Genomic DNA, 23,756 nt, shown 5'->3' with positions numbered 1-23,756 from the left:
CTCGCTCTGATTAGCCCGTCTGTGGGTGTGTTTGTGGATTCAGGCGGCCTGTTGTTTGAGCCGCTCACCCACCGTAATTCCCCATTGGCTGCTGGTACTCGAGTACTCTCCGAATCCCGCCTCGTGATTAGTCGAGCGCATAGGCATAGCGCCTCGCGATTGGCTGACGCATAGGTCATCGCCAGTGAATGCGGAAGTAGTGCGCTCTACTGAGTCACCGTTGTGTCAGCTGATTCTTTCACAGTGAGTATCTTGATCATATTTACAGTTTCTCTTGATTTAACTTGATCTTTTCGCGCTTGTGTTCGCGGTTATATTCGCCAGGCTGCTTTGTGAACTAAGTGCGCACGATTTTTGCGGGGTTTTTGTGTGGTTTGTGTCCACCATGTGTCTTATGTGGAAGCATTGAGCTTTCTCAGGCTGTTAAACCCTCCACCCATACTAAACACACGCACACACACAAAACACACACACACACACACACACACAGAGAGAGAAAAGGCCACAAGCTGTGGTGAAGTGTTGTAAATTCACATATGACGAGTGTGTGTTGATAAACTGTATTTATATAGTGATTCTATCAGCCTACATGCACTTTTACAATCATTCATCAGGCTGTGTGTGTGTGTGTGTGTGTGTGTGTGTGTGTGTGTGTGTGTGTTATACAGTGCTTTTGCTTTCACTGAATGTTACATATGCTTTACTTCTGTTATTAACCCTTTTGCTGGTGGGTTTAAAATATTCTGGATTTTTTAGGCGATCATTATTTTAGAACGTTCACTCTTGTTCCCTTCACAATGTTTCCAATGTGTCAACGTGTATTGTTTTACTAGTACTTGTGTGTATTTACACGTCTAATACATAAAATAAGCATTGGGTGATTACAACGCTGCATAATTGTGATATTACAAGTCTTTCTCTGGCTCAGTGTGTGTTGATAAACTGTATTTATATAGTGATTCTATCAGCCTACATGCACTTTTACTATCATTCGTCTGTGTGTGTGTGTGTGTGTGTTATAAAGTGCTTTTGCTTTTACTGAATGTTACATATGGATATCTATCTGCATATTCTCAGCAATACAATGTTTTTGTCTGTTTAAAAGCAACCAGAAACATGTCCACTGCATGAATAAATAATAATATTGTGTACTATTATGTAGGGCTGCAACTAACGATTATTTTAATAATCAATGTCGATTTTATTTATTTTTTGTTCGATTAGTCGATGAATCCAATTTAAAAAAAGAGAAAAAACCTTCATTTCCAACCCTTTACTCAAAACAGAAGTAAAATCTTTAGAAAGTGCACAAACATGTTGTCCTTGAACATCCCTGAGCTGTTAATAATAATAATAATAAAATCTAACTTAGTAATTTTGTCCTATTTTCCATCCAAAAAATCTTTAAAAAATATAAATCCAAAAAATCTCATGTGTCTAATACGTGTCTTAAATCAAGACAGGTATTAGACACATGAAGTAGCATAAGAAACTATGCCTTGTTTTCTGAAAAAAACACCTCAAAATTAATTATTTAATTAATTAATTAAATTATTTGGCAATGGGGTAAGAAAAATCATCTTAATGAGATATAATCTCAAACAGACGTTTTTGATTTGAACAGAAGTCACTTCATTTTCTCATGCCATTTTTCTTGTCTGTTCTTGATTTAAGATTAAGATATTTGGACTGGAAACGAGACGAAATTACTGAGTAAGAAAAGCTTTTTTGCAGTGCAGCTCTACATGACAACAGATGGAAAAATGAATGATCATAGAAAGGCAAATGAATTAAAACGTGTCTTTTGCAATGCAAAGTGCACAGTAACTCTATCACCGCTGCTTTACTTCTGTTATTAACCCTTCTGCTGGTGGGTTTAAAATATTCTGGAACCAGGAGTCAGTTTTTTAGGCGATCATTATTTTAGAACGTTCACCCTTGTTCCCTTCACAATGTTGTCAACATGTATTGTTTTACTAGTACTTGTGTGTGTTTACATGTCTAATACATAAGAAAAGCATTGGGTGGTTAAAACGCTGCATAATTGTGATATGACAACAAGTCTTTCTCTGGCTCAGTGTGTGTTGATAAACTGTATTTATATAGTGATTCTATCAGCCTACATGCACTTTTACTATCATTCATCTGTGTGTGTGTGTGTGTTATAAAGTGCTTTTGCTTTTACTGAATGTTACATATGGGTATGTATCTGCATATTCTCAGCAATACAATGTTTTTTGTCTGTTTAAAAGCAATTAGAAACGTGTAATGCATAAAAAAATATTGCATAATATTATATAGGGCTGCAACTAACGATTATTTTAATAATCAATGTAGTTTTTTTTTTATTTTTTAGATTAGTCGATGAATCCTTTAAAAAAGAGAAAAGCCTTCATTTCCAACCCTTTATTCAAAACAGAAGTAAAATCTTTAGAAAGTGCACAAACATATTGTCCTTGAACCTCCCTGAGCTGTTATAATAATAATTATAATATTAATAATAAAACTTAATACTTTTGTCCTGTTTTCAATACAAAAAATCTTAAATCAAGACACATATTAGACACATGAAGTAGCATAAGAAATTATGTCTTGTTTTCTGAAAAAACACCCCAAAATTAAGTGTTTGTTTGCTTAAAAAAAGCTAAATTATTTGCCAACGGGGTAAGAAAAATCATCTTAATGAGATATCTCAAACAGAAGTTTTTCATTTGAACAGATGTCACTTCATTTTCTCATGCCATTTTTCTTGTCTGTTCTTGATTTAAGATTTTTAAGATATTTAGACTAGAAACGAGACGAAATTACTGAGTAATTAAAACTTTTTTGCAGTGCAGCTCTACATGACAACAGATGGAAGAATGAATTAAAACGTGTCTTTTGCAATGCATAGTGCACAGTAACTCCCAAACGATCGCTCTGTGCAACAAACTGAATGGTATTTACAACTTTATTACCTGTTATTCACAGCCTATGCAGGTTCTCTTCACTAAAGTCTTCATTAGCGTGGATGCGCATGTTCTTTCGGTAGTAAACAAACAGTGCGTCAGCTCACGTGTGATTTCGCGGCCACGAATACATCATTACATGAAGTCAGAAAGAAAATTTTTTGCTGAATTATACCTTATAAATACAGTATGTGACACTTTCAACACCATTTGGAGGTGTCCATGTTGCTGAGCAACAATGTGAAAACATGTATGTAAAACGATGTAAAAAAAATAGAGCATAGCAAAAAAGACTTGTGCAGCCGCCTTTATGCTTCTCTCCTGACCTTGAAAATATAATTGTCTAAATTGTAGCAAAGCTGGATTAAGATCGTGTTTAATGTCGAATCGCTATCATTTTTCGATTAATCGTGCAGCACTAAGCTCACTCAATTGGCAGGTAAGACTGTCACAGACAGCCGGCAGTCATGCATTTATTATGGGCAGGGGAAATTAAATGTATATATTTCTTATTGCAGCCTCTTGGGATTTACCGTTGCCGAACTGCATTGTGGATCCGTCGGCGCCGCTTCAGAGGCGTTGCTTGCTGCAGAAGTTGGGACTAGCTCAACTTTTCAAGCACCGACGGAAGCGTCAGCCAATCAGATCGCTGTATGCAAATACACCAGCTAGACAGTGGCCTATTGCTGACTGAATTTCATTGGCTGATGCTTCTATGACGATCGCTTCAGCCCCAACTTCAGACACGCCTTCAGTCAAGCGTTGACGCTGAAGCCCCGTGTGAATGGGGCGTAACTAATTGCAACGTATAAAATTGGGATTTGATTTCGATTAATCGCACAGCCCTAATCTAAATGATCCAAATCCAACTATTTAAGCCATCTGGTGAAATCGAATCGATATCACAGTATATATCGAAGAAAATATTGCGAGTTTAGATTTTTCCAATATCTTGCAGCCCTATTTAAATCTATTTTAAGGTCAATATTATTAGCCATATTAAGTTCTTTTTTTTCAATTGACTATAAAACTTAATAACCAGGTTAAGCCTTTAAATGTTACTTTAAGCTGAATACTAGTATCTTTCAAAATAACTAGTAAAATATAATGTAATAAATTATTATTAGAAATTAGTTAATAAAACTAATGTTTAATATTTCAATAACAATTCCCTCTTTTAAGCAGCCCTTTGGGAAATATTTTTAAAAAATCACAGCTAATTATTTTGCATTCAACTGTATTCAAATAACACTTTATGCAACACAAAGCAGAACAACAACAGAATCAGCGAAGCAAGCTTCATCAGATATGCCACATGGACGCTCTCATTGGACTAAAATCAGGTGTGTTCTCCCAGTGTGCACCAGTGATTGGCAGCCATTCAGTGCCACTGGATCCCGTTCCCATTCCTCAGCCTGGGAAGCTCCGTTTTCCGTCTCACTGCTTTAGGTAAAATGTCTAATTGATGGCTCATGCTCATGTTACGGGTCAGACGGCTCTTTAAATAGCCTATGAATGCTCGGCTCTAGAATCTAGGTCCCTGAGCTGTATGTTTATGATGGGTTTTAAATGCGTTCGCTCCTATAGGAAGTCAACAGGCTCATGATAAATGCATGCTTCAGCCTACAGTGGCCTTAAGTTGAGTTACTTTTTCAGGATGTTCATCTTGGACTTAAACACGTCACATGTGTCTTAGACTCAGGACACATTCAAAAAAGACAACATATAACATCTACCAACAACTATGAGATTTAAAAGACCCTTCCAAGTAGTTTATCATTTAAAATGCTAATGGACACTGGTGTAAATGACTTCTTGTTATGATTAGTTTTACACAAATAAGCTCTCTATCACTTCCCCGATGGCAGCACTTCATGAATTGAAAATAAAACATGTTTGGATGATTTGCTATTACGTGTGCATTCCTAAAAACCAACAACTCATAGGTTAAACTTAGACATGTGTAGCTGCAGTTTAGGGTTGTGCCGATAGACGATAGTATTGTGTATCGACAGTAGGCAAGGATATTACCGAGAGCTGAAACATATGACGATTTTAAAGACGATATTTAGCTCGTTTCGCACTAATGTAGACCTATTACATGTTTTAATTGCATTATTGAATAAAATCAATAGTATTATTATTTTTAATCATCATCATTAATAATAAATTAACTACAAATAATATGACAGCTTCAGCTGTTCACATAAACATCACCTGACCGACACTTTCGGACAAAAATGAATTATACACACTCTGTATGTCTCAGCAGCGGCAGTTGAAGCACGAGCTGCAAGTGAGGGCACAGCCACATCTCATAGCAAATTACTTTGCAACTTTGTTGCATAAAAATAACTCTTTTTACAGCACTGCCGCATGATTTCTCTTGCTTTTACAAAAGTTATTTATCTTTTATATCCGTTATTAATAGCCTATTTAAGTTTTAAGGGGGCCTATTGACTATTTCAGTGCATGCATTGACAGCTCCTTCAAATACTTGGAACATACTTGTCTTATTTGTGTTTAATTCGATAGAATGATAAACACGGACATTTTCAGAAAATAACCCATTTATTTAATTTAAAAATATGTGAGGTCTATATTTATTTTTATAGCCTAAAATATATTTTATTTATTTATTTATTTAAACTAGCCTATATGTAATTAAAAACAATCTGTATTTTACCATTCTTTTTTTTTCATTGAATAATTATTGAACAGACTATTAATAACTTATCAAAGAACATTTTACTGAGCTCAGTGAAAAGTTTTAGGTCAAATGGGCTATTTAATATAAGAGCAATATAGGCTAATGCCGACTCGCCGCAGCCATGTCTAAAATGAAACCCTTATCAGAAGACTATAAACACATATGCCAAGCGCAACATTGTGTTAGATCTTAGCAAATACAAATGTGACACTGTTATTAATTACTTTTGTGATGATAACACCTGAAGCCGCGCTCAACTGAACAAAAACATGGAAAACTTCACCGCATAGTCACGTGCGGGCGGTGACTCCTCCATCCGCCTCCCGTCTGAAAGGACCTTAATGCATCCTTGTTTCTTCCATGCGTTGATTTAAATATGACTTAATTTGCATTATATATTTTAATATATATATATATATATATATATATATATATATATATATATATATATATATATAAAATTGTTATTATTATATTTATTATTATTATTATTAATATATAACACTGCCGCGCCCCCATGCGATAGTATCGTGTATCAGTGATCTCACAGGGGGGTGATATGGCGATCCAACACAATCTCACGGCAATTCTTAACTTTTTCATTTAGTGACTAATTCATACAAATTCGTACGATCTAACTTGTACATTTTTGTACGATTTGCTCATCCCCTAATGACAGTTGGGTTTAGGGGTGGGGCTAGGTGCCATGCCTGCTTTTTAAAATCATACAACTTCGTACGACTGAACTCGTAGGAACTAGTTCGAATTAGCCGCTAAACTGCCAAAACGTAAAATATTTAAGTTTTCTCTGAAATGCTTGATCTGAAAATTTTGTATATGGCCCAACACTACTGCAGTTTATAGGTAAGATTAACTCTACGGGGCGGTATGACAACAAACTTTTGTTCCTTTTGACACTAATGATATTCACAGAATTGCCCACATTGTAAAATATATGGTAATTAACAGTTTCCATATTTTGTGTTTTCGTTTATTTCTAGTTGTGAGTTGCATTGTGGGATGTAGGGATGCTCAAAATAATTGATTATTCCTTAACTGAATGGGTGCGTTTGTAACGGATTAATGGTATCAGTTAAAGTTTGGCTGCATAAGGGGGTGATCGAATGGGCTTTTTTGCGTTAAGAGGGGCGTCTTTTGAATGGTTTACTAACGGCCGTGAGTGTTTTGCGTGTGGCTCATCCCTGAGCAGCAGTGTTTGTGTTGTCAAGACAACTACAGAGAACTTTTAAAGATGGAGGGGAGACTAGTGCTCGCTGTTTCAAGTTATCAAGAGCTGTATGAATATACAAATCTTAAATATCACAATATTAATAAATATTACAATTGTAACAACACAGACAGCAACACTCGAGCACAATCAATACCCAGCTGATTCAGTCGTTTCCTAGTGACATAAAAAAGACCACCTCGCTGCTTTTTTCCTTGTCAACAATAAAGGCAGTGAGGTGCGCCTCACGTTTTGGAATGGAAAAGCACGTGTGCTGTGATCGGCCACTTAATGTGCAACTGCAACACATATTTGTTCACTTGCGGGACGGTAACGTGTAACCACACATGCATACAGACATATTTGCTAAAGAAGCAAAATGGAAGAAGTAGTTGTTTGATACAGACGAGTTGATGCCAAATCAGCACTGATAGCCTCCTGGATCTACATCATTATCACAACAAATAGGCTTTAGCTTTCATTTTACAGCTTATAGAGCATGTATGCACATTAATGCAATATCATAACTAAACTGTTTACAAAAAGTTAACATATACCCGCTTTAGCAGTGTCTTTTTACACCGCAGTGTGCGAACTTGAACCGCGAGTGAGAGAGGAAACCCAATATCAAAGCATAATCTTTAAATGGTTTCTATTAAAAATGTAAAAGAGTTTTGTGATATAATAATAACAGCGGGGCATTAAATAAATGCAGATTTTCTGTGGAGCGAGCGATTTAAGGAAGTCAGCTATTTAAAAAAAAAAAAAAAAAAACAGCCCATGCTCGTTCTTAAAAAGGATTCAGTCAGTGTTTTTGTTTTGTAATCTAATTTAATCATTTAAGTGAAAATAATTTAGGGCAGGTTTTATTTTATTCATTTTATTTAGTTTATTCTGTTCTTATATGCGGTTGCAAACACTGCAGGTGCGTGAAGATGCTCTGTTATTAATATGTTCGCATCTTAAAATAAATCAGTATTTTAAACTGCAATATTTATTGTGTCAGACACGTCAATTAAAAAAAAAACAATAATAATTTAATATTAATCTGACCAGCTAACCGTTAATATTCGATTAATGAGTGGCGGTTGTCGGTTACAAAATTTACCTAAATGAGCATCCCTACTGGCATGTTGATCTCTGGTTGGTCCAAATTTGATGTTGAAAATTTAACTCTACAGTTTAACAAAGTGACTCAGTGACATTTTAGTCCTTTGAAAATAATACAATAACAGGAAATGTGCTGCAGTTTATTACAAGTTATTTGTTGCTTCAACACAGAAAATATAGCATTGCAAACTATTACAAATGTAATAAGTCACTTTTTCCAACTTTTCAAGGTTAAAAGAAAGATCAAGGTGTCGTGAGGCAATTAAAAATCATAAATAATCAGGGGAAAAAAATAAAATAAATATATATATATATATATATATATATATATATATATATATATATATATATATATATATATATATATATATATATATATATATACACTTTCCCAGAATTCCCTGCATGAAAAAAAAAACAACTAAAGTTAAACAAATCTAAGTAAAGCCTAAATTGATATCACACTTGAATTTTGATTAATTGCATGGTATTAGGCCTGCCACAATATCTATTTTTTGTGGTATGATGTATTGCACCAAACTATATTGCGATAAACGATATTATTGTCATTTTAGGACATTTTGGACATTTTAGGATTTTATGCCGCTCATTATTATATAATGCCAGAATGACAATATAATATCATCACAATGCAAGTGCACTCCTCCAAAGACGCATCGTTTTATTCTGAAAAACATTTTAATTAATTATAGTCATTTTAACAAGAGCGATTAAAATCGTGTTATAAATTAAAGCAACGGCACGCAATAGAAGGAATATTTTCCATATCAAAAGGAGTTTTTTTTTTTGTCCGAACCAGCACCTCGAATTGATATTTTAGAAACGGCTTCTATTGCAGGTGAACAACAGAAACTTAACAATGATTAGCTCAGGTACAGCTCATGTGCTTTAGTCAGTGTTAAATGCTAATAATGTGAGCCTGGATGCCATTTTACATCACATTTTTGCCATATACTGAAAGCAGCAGCAGATAGTTCACCTCAGACCTGGAATATAAATTAAACCGTCTGAAGTTGAACTTTAGAATTTAAAACATATCAGTGATTCAGCATTTACATTTAATAATGTTAAAGAGGTTTAATATGTATTACATATATTATAAATCTTACCATTACATGAGTAAGTGCATATTCTGAGCTTCTGAATTATCACTGCAAATCTCGTCATGTAGCATGTTGTTTGCAAACATGGTTACAACGTAACCTGCTCACCTAATGTTTATTCATTCATTCATTTTCTTGTCGGCTTGGTCCCTTTACTAATCCGTGGTCCCCACAGAGGAATGAACCGTCAACTTATCCTGCACGTCCTGCGGCCATTTCAGCCGCTACCCATCTCTGGGAAACCTAATGTTTACATTTGTACTATATTTTATTTGCTAATAATAACCACCTCATGTGGAACTCTGAATCTGCATCTCATTTTAGAGTCTGCTACTGTCCACCAGAGGTCGGTTTCAGTCACAGACGCATGCTTTCAGGGCTTTTCTAAATGAGTGAATGAAATTCGCGGTTTTCCACCAAGGCAACCCAAGGTGCTGATATATAACTGGACTAAACTGCCATTGGGCGGGTTAAATGACCAAATCAAAGACAGCCGTTCTGGCATGGAAAAAAAAAAAAACATTTTTAAATCAGACTATCTGACTTCAGTATTGTTTTTTTTTTTTTTTTTTTTTTTTTTTTTTTTGGTTAAACAAGAATATTCACTGAACATGTTTCTGAAATAACTGCAAACATATTATGGTGTTTTTATGCTTAAGAAGAGTCAAGAACTTGCATTACAGCACCTTTAAGTTGCAAAGAAAGTGCTTCTTTTTAAACAGTGCATGCTTAAGTTGCAGCTTTTATAGTGGTAAACATCTTTATTGCTAGACATGATTATTTTTAGTCTGTATATTGTTATGCATGTTTGTTTGAGCGATCCTATAATCCTAAGTAATAATAATGTCACGTTTTGCACAGAAACATGAGCAGCACGTTTCACATTTATCAGTGTAGGTCAGCATGGGTGGTTTTATTGCTTTTTTTTTTATTGGATATTTTAAATATTTCTACATCTCCGCTCTGCACTTTGACGTGTGTTTGTGCGTAACTCCTTCATATCTCCACAATGATAAAATGTCATTGAGCTGATGATTGATGCAACTCCTTCAGATTTGAGCATACTGAACTTTGACATGTAAACTACACTGTAAAACACATCTGTTCATGAACAGCTTCTGTATATTTGTTTATTTCCGGTTGTGAATTGCAGTATGGAATGTTGATTTCTGCTATGTTGACTTTTGAGGTTGAAAATTCAACTCTACAGTTTAACACTGTGACTTTTATTTACTTTTTTAGTAGTTTAAAATAATACTATCATGTATACGGAATAATATCTAGAGAAATGAGTCCGTAAAATAACAGAATATGTACTGTCAGTTTATTACTAGGTGTTTGTAGTGTAATATACAACATTAACCCAGACAATAGAGTAGAGGAACTATGACGCCAATTTGTATGCAAAAACCCGGAAGCGAGTTAGCATTTTCGCAGTTCTGGTTCCCTCGTCCCAAAGTCAATGGGTTTTTTCAATGGGGTTTCAGTTTAATCGTTTAAATAAGGTTTGTGGTTAACAGAAACTCAAGATACTTCTACGACATAAAACACATCATTTGCATCACACTCTTGCGTTTATTAATCGGTTATGCTTCTTTAAAAATCCCGTTGCTATCAAGTTGCTAAATGGGACTACAGGCGGTGTCAGAGACATTATACGTGATCGAGCTGATCTGGTCGGCAGCGCAGCTCGCTTGTGTTGGGTGTTTGGATTTGTGTGTTATTTAAGTATTTTCATGAATAGTATTTTATAGTTTTGTTAAGTCTAATTGGTAAATCATATTGTGTGAAGATAATGCCTTCACATGTAAATGTCGAGACAGATTCATTTGTTGATCATTTATTTTAATTAAAATATATTATGGGGATACAGCTTACCAGTGCAGCCTGTGGGCTCTATTTTGACGGTCCATGCGCAGAGCGCAAAACGCAGGGCGCAAACGCTTTCAGGGCGTGTCAGGACGCGTTTTTGCTAATTTAAGGACGGGAAATCTGCCTTGCGCCGTGGCGCATGTTCTAAAAGGGTTGAGTTTATTTTCTTAATGAGTTATAGGTGTTTTGAGAATAAACCAATTAGAGTCTCATCTCACATTCCCTTTAAGAGTCAGTTGCGTCGCTCCATAAGCGCATTCGCTATTTTTAGGACACAAAGTAAGTCTAAGTGGAAAAACTGAACATTTCACAAGCAAACAGTTAACAGTTGACAGTTTTTTAACAGAAAACTGTTAAACAGAGCATCTACTGCGTGAGAATGAGAGATAATGGATCTACTTTCACATTTCACTTTCGCTCTTGGATAGGGAAACCTTTACACACAGACATCAATTAGTCTATAAATAAATACTTTTGTTTGTTAAGCGCAAATATTCGTTTCAAAACTATTTCTAAATTCAGTTCTAATTTCCAGCAAACGAATAAATGAACAATAATAACAAAATGTGCTCAAAAACCTGAGTTATATCCTAAAACACATGCTGTGCCCCATATGATCTAAAACCTGACAGGTGGGCAAATCTAAGCTTGTTTTTAATAAAACAAATATAAATATGGATATAATAAATAATACTGCTAATAATAATAACATTATACAAAAGCAAATTGTTATGAATGAACTGAAAAAGCCTCCCGAGATGAAGAAGACATAAAAGCAGTGATTTTTCATATTTATGTAGGCTAGAAAATAATGTTTTGTAATATTTTAATCCTCTATATTTATATTCTATATATATTCTTATTATATCTTATATATATCCTTAATATTAAAATTTTTTCATATGTAAAGATATTTGCCTATTGCTCTTGTGTGTATTAAGCAGTGTGTAAGCGAGACGCAGAGTTTAGACTGGGTTTGTTTTGGTCTAATGAAAAATCTATTATAGTTTCTCATAATAGCAACGCACCAGCAGTGCGCCTCAGAACGCCTTCCTTTTTAGACCAGAACGCCTATGGGCGCACATATGAGCACTAATGCATTTGTTATCTAAACAGCGCAGCGCAACGCCTCAAAACCACTCTTGCGCTAAGCTGAAACTACCAAAAGACTATTGCGCCATGCCTTGCGCCACACTGCGCCGGGTGTATGATAGGGCCCTGTGTCTTTCCTGCTCTCAGTAATGCAAACCTGTGAATAATTGTGTAAAAATACACACATTAACTGTCATTTTAATCTGATCAAGTGATTTTTTTATTTTTATTTTTTCTTCATCTGAACACATTTAACTCTGTCAAAACTGCAGTATTTACACTCCTCCTTAAAGAGTACAGCAGATGTGACTGTATGGGCTGCTTTTCGCTTTACTTCATGACATAAAAATAATATTGAATGTTTTTCTCCATCCATGGTAGAACTTGCAGGCATATAGACTTCTCCCCCACGCCTCATTTCTGTCGTCTATTACTAAGCAAGCAGGCTGTGTGCACGCGAGCGATAAACTTATTTAAATATGTCTGATGATAATACTGTGTAGGCACATTTATACATACAGTTTTAAAACTTTTACGAAAACCGTAAAGCAAAACAATATGTATATCCCACGTAAAAACAATCCAAAAGGTACAAAGGTCTATGTGTTGTTGCGTATATATTTGTTTATAATATATAGCGTGGAAAAGCTTGTTCAAGCTTGAAATAATAAAATAAACAATAAGCTTGAAAGGTCGTCTGTAGCAGGGTGGTGCTGATGACACAGCCGAGCGCCCCGAGGGCTCTGTAGTCTGTTTATAGCCTAATGTTAGCTTTTCAGTTCTTGCGTTTGCATTTAAGATCCAAAAGTGCTCAAAGTTGTATTTTCGTGTGAAGATTATCCGGCTGGACAAAACGTGTAAGTGTAATGAACAGTGTCTGAACACAGAGCTTATTATTCGCAATCTTCGAAAAGCCTATAGGGATTTTATAGAGGGAACCAGTTTTATGCTAGCAGCCGATTAGCCTACAAACTGACGCCACAGTTCCTACAAACTATTATAGAAGTCACTGTTTCAGACTTTCTTAATGTTAAAAGTTGTTGGAAGAAAGATCGAGCTCCCATAATGCAATTCAAAAGCAGAAGTAAATGAGGGAAAAATAAAAACATGAAGCACAGAATACGGAAAACTGCTCATTTAGGGATCTTTTTTAAATTTAGTGGTTTATTAGATGACATGACAAGCTTGTTTATGTCTCATTCTGAGATTTAGGTGAAGCCCAGAGCAAATTTCTGTTGAAAATAGAAGTGAAACTTTTATTTTGGTTACTGAGAAGTGATACTGATATGGCAAGCTGGAGATTCTGTCTAAAGACACAAATAATATTTGTGACTTTGTCATATTTAGATATGGTCTTTGCTGTTTTATAGAGGTGCACGCTGACATTGAAGTATATCAGTCAGAGAAAAAAAAGCAATATGAGAGTGTAAAATTATTTACTGGGTGGATGCAGTCAGAACAAGCTTATAATTCAAGTGATGAAAGCCAAAATTACCCCTGTGCTGGTACGAGTCCCGGCTGGGTCAGTTGGCATTTTTGTGTGGATGTTCTGCCCGTGATGGTGTGGGTTTCCTCCGGGTGCTCCGGTTTCCCCCACAGTCCAAACACATGTACTATAGGGGAATTGATTAACTAAATTGGCTGTAATATATGAGTGTGTATGGATGTTTCCCAGTACTGGGTTGCAGCTGGAAAGGCATCAGCTGTGTAAAACATATGCTGGAAAAGTTGGTGGTTCATTCCGCCGTGGCAACCCCTGGTAAATATGGGACTAAGCCAAAGGAAAATGAATGAAAATGATCTCTGTAGCTGTATTTATAATACATATGACATTGATTATATCAGACCATAGATATATACATTAGATGTCGCCTGGCCTATTGTTGTCTATTGGACGGAACGCGTCAATAGCGCCGCCATCTTGCTACAGGGTAGCGCTCCTTTGAAATGAATGCCAAGGTATAGTGGAGGACTGTGGCCATCCAAAGCCAGAGATATACACATATACACATATATCTGTAATCGGGAGTTTTCCTGGATGTTAGTGTGTAATTTTTTTTTTCTAATTACGAAAATTATAATTTTACATCACTTTTCTACATTGATGGATCAGTGACCGCACGGGCATTCCTGACAAAAAGCTTGTGTTTGTGTGTATGTAAATGTACTATACCCACCCTCCCTGTTAAACTTGATCTTATCATGTCCTGAAACGCAGCTCCACTCCTGCTTTCACTGCTCATACTGACGGAGGGAGCAATTCGTTTGTGAATGAATCCCCCGAACGACTCTTTCACTAACGTTAGCCGACAATAATACAAGATTTTGGCGGCGCAGCATCTCGTTGTCATATTTCTTTTGCATTGTTTGCTGATTTTATTCAACAAAACTAGCATAAGCCGAGTGTTTAGTGCGAGTCGGAGCTGCTTTGCCGTATGGTGAATGCAGTAAGTGACTGTTATCATCAATAACGTGACCTGATTAGCACAAAAGCTCAGAACATACAAAAACAGAAAAAAACTTAATATTACCTATGAAATGCTCTGCCTTTGTGCTTTGTTTTCTTTGTTTGCTCGTTACTACACCCGTAGACAGCGCTAAAGTCCCGCATCTTCACGTAATAACACTGTCTTGACTAGTGCGGTTGAATGACACTTGTCCTGGGAGCACTGTACCAATGTGGCGGCGCTATTGACGCATGCTCAGGGTCCCTATGCGATATCTAGTGTATATATCTATGATATCACACAAGCAGGAGTGCTGTCTTATAGAAAGTCATTATTGCATGAGCTCCATTCCAAATGTGTGTTGATTTTATACAACAGTTCACCAGAAACAAGAAGTTCATGCTGACTGAGCAACAGGTTTAGTTTTATTTTCAGTTTCACCAATGAAAAGAGTTGTGATCATTTGTTTGTCTTGGAGTCACACCTGTGTTGTTTAACTCCTGAATGAATCAGTAATAGGGACGGCATGGTGGCTCAGTGGTTGGCACTGTGGCCTCACAGCAAGAAGGTCACTGGTTTGAGTCCCAGCTGTGTCAGTTGGCATTTCTGTGTGAACTGTGGAGTTTGCATGTTCTCCCCATGTTGGCCTGGGTTTCCTCCGGGTGCTCCGGTTTTCCCACAGTCCAAACACATGCGCTATAGGGGATTGTTTCCCAGTACTGGGTTACTGCTGGAAAGGCATCCACTGCGTAAAACATATGATGGAATAGTTGTTTCATTCTTCTGTTGTGACCTCTGATAAACAATGAACTAAGAATGAATGTATCAATAATAAAAAAATAAATAATTTTTAAAAGTGTATTAGTCACTTTTTTTGAATGATTGATTCAGTGATTATTTTTAGTGTTTATTCATCCATAACAGGTATAAAATATCACAAAAATATTGTTTAATTATCATTTTATTTAATACAAAACACCCAAAATAGATGAATTTATTATTTTTTTGTAAATATTGCATACATTTAATCATGAAACCAACAGACTCATTGTAAATACATTATTCAGAAATACATGATTCTAAAAATACTTTTTAATTATTATATTTAGAACAATGCTCAAATATATATATGCTCTTTATTAATCTGTGGTCACCACAGCTGAATGAACCGCCAACGTATCCAGCATGTTTTATGCAGTGAATGTCCTTCCAGCTGCAACCCAACATTGGGAAACACCCATACACACTCATCCCCCCCCTAAAAACACACACACACACTCATACACTACGGCTAGTGCTGGACATTAATTCGATATCAATATAAATCTCGATAGAATTTTTTCAATAACAGTGATATGATTTTTAGGCTGCTTTCACACCTGTGAATCGATTCAGTTGTTCTGAAACAGATTACAATTGTTACATTGTTGCTCTTTGCTCTTGGTGTGGTTCGCTTTCACACTGCAAAGTTTCTAATCGGACCAAAAGAGCTAAAATAAGTCACGTGTGAGTAAACTCTCGTCACATTGGTCAGAGTGTCAGGGTTTATTTTGCAGCGTCCCGCTCAGCTGTCAGGAGAGGTGGTGGTTTGGTGGTGATTGACAGGGTGTGCGTGCGTGATGTGTCTGAGGAGAGACGTGGTGGGGAGGGGAGAGAAGGGTGCGCGACGTAGCCTATTTGAGGACCGGGAGGGAGACGCGAGATTACCAGGAGATCATCACTCGTTTGCGGGCATCCGGAGACTCGCGAAACTTCCCGCCATGCTCATAATTCTCTCTTCATATAGCCGTATGCCTATTACATATCCATTAAACACTGTGATATAACCGCGCTCGGATCGGATCGCTTTCTCACTGTAATCGAACCGCTCCAGGGTTCGTTTCAAATGAGCCGAGACCACCTCATTCAAGCGATCTCGGAGCGATTACTTTGGCGTGGAACAGAGTGCGATTGCCCTGTTCACATATGCCAATCGATCTGCGCTAACTGGGCAAACGAGACAGGTTCCGAAACAAAAGTGTAGGTGTGAAAGCACCCTTAAACCCATTTCCGGTATTTCGATATAAATTTGCATATATGAATTTTTTATTATAACATCTTATACAATGTATCAATTGTCACTGAATGACTTTCAGAGCTCAGCCGTGAAGAGTGTGATCATGTCACTTGCGTGATGACGTACATCACAGACACGCTGCTGCTGCTGCCAGCGCTCATCAGTTCGCTCCATCGCAGAACGCTTCAGCTACAAAATGAGCGCCCTGAATACAGATGTGTATGAACAAGCTTCCACAAGATAGAATGCAGACGACTTAGTTGATCAGAGAGGAGAGTCTAATGCAGTGGTGTGGACATTGTTCGGCTTTTTAAGTTCAGAGAAACTTGTAGTTTCGGTGCTCTGCAAAATGTGCCGGAGAGTGGTGCCGACTAGCAGCGGGAACACATCAAATCTGTTCCGCCGCTTTTGATATGTTTTTTTCTTTCATAGCGAACACACAGTTGTGCATGAACATAAATGTTTACAGTGTCAGTATAACTACTCTAGCCTATATAATGCTGATTTTTACCAGTGAATTAAATGGTCTAATAATGTTATCAATGAATGCAAGCATAGGCCTATACCTCAAACATAATTTAACATCAGAATTATAATAAGTAGAATAGAATTATTTATAGAAACTATTAGACCTACACATAATATTATTGTTGTTGTTTTACCATATTTTTGAGAAAAAACAATGATAATTGCCAACTCATATTAACCTTTATTGTACATCAACAGAATCGTGAGAGAATCGTGATCTTTATTTTAACCAAAAAAATCGTGCAGCTCTAATTTCATCAGGAAAGAAAGTCCAGTTTCTCAGAGAGGTGCACGTTTAATTAAAATGTAAGATTTGAGGAATCATGAATATCTGCAGCAAGACTTTTAAAAGGATAGATTACCCCAAAATGTATACTCTCTCATCATTTATGAAGAAAATGTCATTCTGTCAACACCAATTAAAACTTACTGAATAATGCTAGAAAAAAACAGCTATTGACTTATTTTTGTTCCTACTATAGAAGTCAATGTTTGCTTTTTTACAACATTCTTCAGAATATCTTAGGGCCTACTCACACTATGCCATCCGTACCGTGCTCAGGTCCGTTTCCCGGATCGTTTGAGAAGTGTGAGTGCGCTGAATCGGGCTCAAACACGGTTCACTTGACCGGCCCTGGCCCGGTTGGAGGAGGTGGGTCTAAGCGCGCTTCACTTGGGCTTTGGCGCGGTACGCTTGTGTGTGAGTGCAAAACGCGCCAAAGCCCGAAACTGAAAGCGAGACGTGACTTTTAAGGGGCTGTTTCATGTAAATTTATTAATCATTCTTACTGTTCAGTGAACGCAAACTGCCGTAGTTTATTAAAGACGCAAACCCCTCACTGCACGACAGCTGCACCTTCAGCAGACCTCCTCATTCCTGCAGCACGAGGGCTTTATGATTGTTTATGAGCTCCAAAAGTGGCGGATCTGTTCGGCGAAATATCTGACTGCGTGTCACCGCATCCCTAAGGACTGTTTGGCGAAATATTTGACGGCATATCAAACGACTGAAACGATATAACTAGAGAAATCCCCACTGTGCTGCTGTGTGAGAGAGCGCTTCTCACTGAACAGCGCAGCAGCGATGACGTAAGCGTGCCGAGGCCTGATTGTGGTGTGAGTGCGGGCCGGCCGGGGGAGACGGGAGGGGGGACAAGCGTGCTTTGGCCCGGTTCGAGGCAACTGTACCTAGTGTGAGTACGGCCTTATTTTGCATTCAACAAAAGTGGAAATTCAAAAACATTTCATAAGGAAATGTTCATTATAGGCTGAATTATCTCTGTAATGCTAGATTATTGTGTAAGAGTTTTAAATGTGATTCTGATATTAGCCCTGCTGTGTTTTTTAATTCCCTCTCGCATTACAGCAGCTGAGTTTTGGTAATTTTTTGATCTGGTTATAGTGTATATGCCTGTTAACTTTCTGAACTAATATATAATGTGCTCTTTGAAGTGTTCGCTCTTTTCTCAAGTCAAAAGTCAGACTTGTTTTTTTTAACTTATGTTATCATCCACCAGGAGAAAATCCAAAGTGCAGTTTCTCAGAGAAGTGCACATATAAATGTAGAAATCATGAATATCTGCAGCAAGATGATCTTAAAGGGATACTTCACCCCAAAATCTAAATTGTCATCATTTACTCTTGTTGTTACCTTTTCTTTCTTCTGTTGAACACAAATAAAGAAACACATTGACTTCAGTAGTATTTTTTGTTCCCACTATAGAAGTCATTGTCTGCTTTTTTACAACATTCTTTAATATATCTTGTTTTGCGTCCAACAGAAGTGGAAATTTATAATCGTTTCGAAACGTGAACCATCTTTTTAATGCTAGATTATTGTGTAAGAGTATTTAATGTGTTTCTATTAGCCCTGCTGTGGTTTTTAATTCCCTCTCGCCAGTTTCTTCTGCTCATCAGATCTGCAGTTTTCATTTGAAGCAAAGCATAAATTAGATCAGATTGTCATCTATGCTAAACGCAGGCTCACCAAATCCAATTTTCCCAGAGAGACGGTTTGAGTGTATTGAGTTTGCTGTGCTGATGACGGCAGTGTTCGTATCTGTTGTGAAGTGAGATTCTGCTTAATAAATCTCCAGACGTCAGTGAGGTTGTGGACGCGGTCAATCTGTCCTACAATCCTGGAAAAACAGAGATTAGATTATAATATCTGCTGTTTTTTTTTTTTTTTTTTTTTTTTTAAAGAACTCCTATTTTGGCTTTGAGATTTAAGATGTATATGTGAATTATAATTACATGATGTAAATTTCAGGTCAAAATACAAGAGATCATTTATTATACCCTGTTATTAATTTAACTTTTTGGGTCAGAGGGAATCGTAGCTGTCTTTGCGCCTTTGCCTTTAAATGCAAATGAGCTAGTTCAGCCCCGCCCACTAAAAGAAAGTTCTTCCTGTGTCATTTTGCTCTGGAAATAGTTAACCATTCATTCATTCAGTTTCTTTTCGGCTCAGTCCCTTTATTAATTAGTGGTTGCCACAGTGGAATGAACCGTCAACTTATCCAGCATGTGTTTTTATGCAGCGGATGCCCTTCCAGCTGCAACCCAGTACTGAGAAAGAAAATAATTTTAATACAGAATGAAATCAAACATGATGAAACAGAGAGCCACAGTCGCAAATACCACAGTAAGATGAACATGCCACACACAAATGCTGTTACAACATTCGCTGTGCATGCACGCATGCAGGGCTCTATTTTGACAGTCCATGCGCAGAGCGCAAAACGCAGGGCACAAACGCTTTCAGGGCGTGTCAGGACGCGTTTTTGCTAATTTAAGGACGGGAAATCTGCCCTGCGCCGTGGCACATGGTCTAAAAGGGTTGAGTTTATTTTCTTAATGAGTTATAGGTGTTTTGAGAATAAACCAATTAGAGTCTCATCTCCCATTCCCTTTAAGAGTCTGCTGCGTTACGCCAAGAGCGCATTCGCTATTTACAGGATGCGAAGTAAGTCTAAGTGGGAAAAAAATTAGCATTTCACAAGCTAACAGTTAACAGTGTTTTAACAGAAAACTGTTAAACAGAGCATCTACTGCGTGAGAATGAGAGATAATGGATCTACTTTCACTCTTGGATAGGGAAACCTTTACTCACAGACATCAATTAGTCTATAAATAAATACTTTTGTTTGTTAAGCGCAAATATTCGTTTCAAAACTATTTCTAAATTCAGTTCTAATTTCCAGCAAACGAATAAATGAACAATAATAATGAAGTGTGCTCAAAAACCTGAGTTATATCCTAAAACACATGCTGCGCCCCATATGGTCTAAAACCTGACAGTTGGACAAATCTAAGCTTGTTTTTAATAAAACAAATATAAATATGGATATAATAAATAATACTGCTAATAATAATAACATTATACAAAAGCAAATTGTTATGAATGAACTGAAAAAACCTCCCGAGATGAAGAAGACATAAAAGCAGTGGTTTTTCATATTTATGTAGGCTAGAAAATAATATGTTTTGTAATATTTTAATTCTTTATATTTATATTCTATATCTATTCTTATTATATCCTATATATATCCTTAATATTTAAATGTTTTCATATGTAAAGATATTTGCCTATTGCTCTCTTGTGTGTATTAAGCAGTGTGTAAGCGAAGCGCAACTGTGCGCTGGAGTTTAGACCGGGTTAGTTTTGGTCTAATGAAAAATCTATTATAGTTTTTCAAAATAGCAACGCGCCAGCGGTCCGCCTCAGAACGCCTTCCTTTTTAGACCAGAACGCCTATGGGCGCACAAATGAGCGCTAATGCATTTGCTATTTAAACAGCGTAGCGCAACGCCTCAAAACCACTCCTGCGCCAAGCTGAAACTACCAAAAGACTACTGCGCCACACTGCGCCGGGTGTATGATAGGGCCTGCACACACAAACACACACATGTGTTTTTTTTTTTTTTGCTCATCTGCTTGCAGCACATGTGACCGAATACCGACCAAACAGGTAAATTTGCTGCTGTATATCGATTATAACAAAGTTACTGTACAAAATAAACCTGATTTAATGTCTACAAACCAGGAATCTTTTTGCGTGATTCAAGCATCCTCGTTTATAGTTGCGTGCACTGCTGCTGTGTTGATTCCAGCGGTTATGAATTACATGGCTCAAAAACTATAGTATAAAACACTATACAAACACAAAGTGTAGCACTATCTGCTTTTAGAAGTGCAGTTTGATCCCAGAGAGTTGAACAGATCTTTTAATCCCAGTTTCTTTGCTAATCCTGTCTTGTGGATGTGTTTATATACTTTACTATGGATCTATAGTAATATGCGCCTGTCAATCAATATCAGTGGGCGGGGAAAACCGAACTGCCACGTCACAGTGCAGTCAGCCTCAAATTTAATGGGATCTGGACCCTATTTTAACATCAGGAAATTTTTCAAAAGAGGCTCGTTGTGTTTATATCACTCCAGTATGACTGTGGAAACACTAAACCTACACACAGTTTTGTCCAAACAGCTTCCAAAAGTTGATTTTGCATAAGAGAAGCTCTTAAAGACAAATGAAGCAGATGTAGGGTTTTGATATCTGTTGTGTGATGTTTGGCTCGTGCGCTGCAATGTGTAAGTAGGTTGTCGTTTTCTCCATTTCGCAGGCCTGGCCGCTGGATAAACGCAACAGCAGGAATAAAACAGCTTTGTTTTGTTGCCAAATGTTCTCAGAGATCGAGCAAAAGCACAGGCTGTTCAGGCAGCGCCACGTTTCTTTAGCCCTTCTAGACTTTCTCCTGATCACCACAGGCTGTTATACCTTCACATTAGTACAGTAGTTTACTAGTAGATTGTAAAGACGAGAACACAATTTTAGAAGCATTTTTAACCCACAAATCACATCAGATTATATTTCAACCTCATAATAATTTAGAAATGCATGAATAATGATAATAACAAACAAACAAGGGAGTAAAACTTTACAAATCATTTAAGTCTAATATTTGTCATGTTATTTTACATTATTTTTAGGAGATGCAGCCATTTTAATAAGTTGCATTTTGGACCCTGGCACATATGGAGCTTCATTCGGTGTCAATATTAAGGTGTTTTTATTGATGAAGTTTTATCAAAAGTAAAATTGTAATAATGAGAATACATTTCTACCATGTACTTAGTTATTTTGACAATGCTGAGGCTTGGGTTTTGCTGTGCTCAGATTGCTTCATTGACTCAAATGGATTGTTCACAGTGCTCATTAGGATTAGTTTTTGAACTTAAATGGTTTGTTGCAATCGGTTTCCTCAAATTGTTTGAGTTACCTTAACTTTTTGGGTTTTACAGTGCAGTTATAAACTATTGCTTCCTTATTTGTTGTTATTATTATCTATGTTTATGCATTTCTGATCAAATGCATTAGGAGGGTTGAAATTAGGAGTTTATACGGAAATGGAGTTTTTTTTTTATCTCAGATTTAAACTAAGATTTTAACGAAGTTTATAACCCATATTTAATTAGCTTAAGAATTCATTCATTCATTCATTCATTTTCTTGTCGGCTTAGTCCCTTTATTAAACCGGGGGCGCCACAGCGCTAATGAAAAACTTGCCAACTTATCCAGCAAGTTTTTACGCAGTGGATGCCCTTCCAGCTGCAACCCATCTCTGAAACCCATCTCTGGGAAACATCCACACACATATTCACACACACACTCATACACTACAGACAATTTAGCCTACCCAAATCACCTGTACCGCATGTCTTTGGACTGTGGGGGAAAACGGAGCACCCGGAGGAAACCCATGCGAACGCACGGAGAACATGCAAACTCCACACAGAAACGCCAACTGAGCCGTGGATCGAACCAACGACCTTTTTGCTGTAAGGCAACAGCACTACCTACTGCGCCACTGCTTCGACTATAGCTTAAGCATATCATAATTATAGGTTACAAATAATGCAAGAACCTCGCCAGTTGTCATTTTAATGATTAGATATAAGACTTTTATCATAACATTATCAGTTAAACCATTTCATAAAATTACATTGAAAGTAAAGTCATAACGATGAAAATGAGACATTTTTCGATATTAATATTGTATAGTTTATTTCAATAAAAATTGCATAGTTTATTTCACCCTTAACATACATTCAGAGATTTGTTAGTTTCATATAAATTACTCAGGATGTTGCATGTGTTATTATATTGAATCAGATTTACTCCATGTATTCTGCAATAAGTCCTGACCAAAATAAGGGTTTTGTTTTATTTCTCATCATTTACACTGAATGAAACCATTATTTCACCCACATGTTGACATTTTGATTTTTATTTTCATTTATTTTTGACATTTTATCAACAACAACCCAGCATTTTAGTGCAGTAAATAAATAAACTTTTATATTAAAAAAAGTGATTGATGGGAAGCAAGAAAGAAAAATAAAAAATGAAGGAAGGAAGGAAAACAAGCATTAGATGGGTGGATGTATGAATTATTCCAACATGACCATACATTCAGAATTTTCTTTTGATTTCATATAAACTACTCACCGCCACATGTGTTAGGGTGAAAAATGAATCCACACTCCAGTTAATTGATAAAATAACCATGCCCTGTAAAAAAATCTAATGTCAAAATGGCAAGACGACTAATATTTTCATATTGCTTTGACCTTTTAA

At 36.6% G+C, this 23,756-nt stretch overlaps 1 protein-coding gene across 2 annotated transcripts in view; it reads left to right on the top strand.

Moving 5' to 3' along the window:
- The first annotated feature begins 172 nt into the window (after positions 1-172).
- The window catches only part of mtmr4 (myotubularin related protein 4), a 144,951-nt gene continuing 121,367 nt past the window's right edge, over positions 173-23,756 (top strand). For both annotated transcript variants that reach the window (XM_087253106.1, XM_087253104.1), the window contains exon 1: positions 173-243. The gene's annotated coding sequence lies outside the window, so the exon portion shown is untranslated. The remainder of the gene's footprint in view (positions 244-23,756) is intronic.

Source organism: Danio rerio, chromosome 5 (genome assembly GCF_052040795.2).
Source record: "Danio rerio strain M-AB ecotype USA chromosome 5, GRCz13ab, whole genome shotgun sequence".
Lineage (NCBI taxonomy): Eukaryota > Metazoa > Chordata > Actinopteri > Cypriniformes > Danionidae > Danio > Danio rerio.
Note: the sequence above shows the minus strand (reverse complement) of the source record. Positions and strands in the feature narration are given on the sequence as shown.